We start from the raw sequence: 2479 nt of genomic DNA, 5'->3' as shown, positions 1-2479 counted from the left end.
GTGTCGGAACGTGACACTCCGATCCAATAATCCGTGTCGGAACGTGACACTCCGATCCAATAATTACCATTAATCATCATTTATTACCACCACTCTTTCATTATTTAGTAGTATCTCGTCAAGCCTCCTTTATTCAAGGCATTACTTCGGTAGAGATGGTTCAAGATTAGAATTTCAACATTCTCATAAATTTTATAGCCAACCACAAACCACACAATCAAAAGCATGCAACCACACAATCAAGTACATAGGAGACTTTACAATATCATTCAATACATATCAATCGCTATTTAGAGTTTATCTATTAGATAGAATTAAACCATAACCTACCTCCACCGGAGAATCGAATTCAAGCAAGCTACCTCTCCAATGCCTTTGTTTTCCCTCAATACTTCGCTCCCTTCGTTCGTTTCACGTCTCCTCCTCTTTTTACTTTTTCCCTTTACGGATTCTTTTTACCCTAATTATCATATAATCAATTATAAAAGATGATAAAAGTAACCCACTATTTATTTTAAAGTTATCTCCTTTAACCCCCAACTAACTCAATTATAAGAATTACCCCACTAATTTCATAATAATAATTATGAATAGTCCAAAACACCCCTTAAAAAAATTTAGCGGAAGTCTGACCAAGTCGGGGTTACGCAGCTTGTGACGGTCCGTCGTATCTACGACGGTCCGTGCTGCAGGTCCGTCGTGAAGTTCAGAGAGTCGATTCCGGTACCCAGACTCCAAAAATTGAAGTGTTTTGGAACTAAGGCCCTGTGACGGTCCGTCGTATCCATGACGGTCCGTCCTGCAGGTCCGTCCTGAAGTTCAAAGAAGTAACTCCAGTACCCTGATTCCCAGAGTTGAAGTGTTTTGGAACGAAGGCCCTCGACGGTCCGTCGTGCCTATGACGGTTCGTCCTACTTGTCGTTGAGGGTAATGAGAAGAGCAGCAGAAGAAACTAAACAAGTGTGGGACGACGGAGTCCATCACGGGCCGTCGTGACCAGGACGGTCCGTCGCGTGGTCCGTCGACCCAGTCAGTTTTTCATCAAAAATAATTTTACTGCTCGAACCTACTAAACAGGTTGTTACATTAATACTAATTTAAGAATAGAATTTATATAATTGAAGAGGTATAAGTTTATAAAAAAATTTTTTTTTTTTAAAAAATATCAAGTAAAAGAAAGAAAAATAAGAAAAAATGAAGGAAAAATTTCACAATATGGCAAACATCCATATATATTTAAGAAAAATAGCTACATTTTATTATTTTATGTTATATGGGTATAATTAGATTATACATAGCAAAGTTAATTATATATAAATAATTCTCTCTCTCTCTCTCTCTCTCTCTCTATATATATATATATATATATATATATATATATATAATAAATAAATTTCAAATAGGAAGGTAATTATTGAAGGGCTAATTAATTATGCTAGCACGTTTGTGAGCTTTTTCAATGTTCAAAAATTCTCTTTCGTCAATATTCATACATCAATATTTTTTGATTTTTTCCCACCAAATTCATTCAAATTCAAGATTCTTTACATGATTGTAGGGAGCGATTTTTGTGATTCTTTTCCCACCAAATTCATTCAAATTCAAGATTCTTCACATCATTGCTTACATGATTGTAGGGAGCAATTTTTGTGATTTCCCCCCCCACCAAATTCATTCAAATTCAAGAATCTTTACATCATTGCAGGGAGCAATTTTTGTGATTCCACCCCACCACACCCACCAAATTCATTAAAATTCAAGATCCCTAACATCATTACAGGGAGCGATTTTTGTGATTTCTATCAATAAGGTAACTTCTAATTGCATATTTATCTCGTTTTTATGAGCATTATATATCTCCACATCTACATTTTGTTGTATTCTCAGAGGGTTTTTATTCAAGAATTTGTATATGCATTTCAATGGCTTAAATTGATACTCCGAGAAGGATTACGAGAAGTATACATATATTTGATAAATTGTTGGATGAACCACCTTCCTTTGATTTGTGTATTACTCAACAACAAGCCAAAACTTCAGGCTCTATCGTTGCAATGGAGAATGAAAGAAGAACAAAGAAGGTTGATGGCCATAACCCCTTAAATCTTCTTGAAGAAATCCAAAATGCAAAATTAGTTAAGAGGAAAAAACGTTCATTAGTGAAAACTAGTATTGAAAAAAGGAGAAAAGTTAGCATTATTAATTCAAGTTGGTGGGAAAAAAGGGCAGTCGAACAACATCAAGAGGAAAATGAAATTGAGGTTTTTTTGTTTACTTTTTTTAAGCTTAATGTCACTTACTTATATCTCAACACATGTATCGTGTGACAGTGTCATTATGGATTGTCATCTTGTATTGAAGTTGGTAGTACAAGAAGAACATGAACAAAAAAGCGATTGTGAATTCTCTGACTGTCTATTTTGTATATAGTGGCATCCATATATATATATATATATATATATATATATATATATATATA

The sequence above is a fragment of the Solanum pennellii genome, chromosome 10 (genome assembly GCF_001406875.1).
Source record: "Solanum pennellii chromosome 10, SPENNV200".
NCBI classification, from domain to species: domain Eukaryota; kingdom Viridiplantae; phylum Streptophyta; class Magnoliopsida; order Solanales; family Solanaceae; genus Solanum; species Solanum pennellii.
This window is presented reverse-complemented; position numbering follows the sequence as displayed.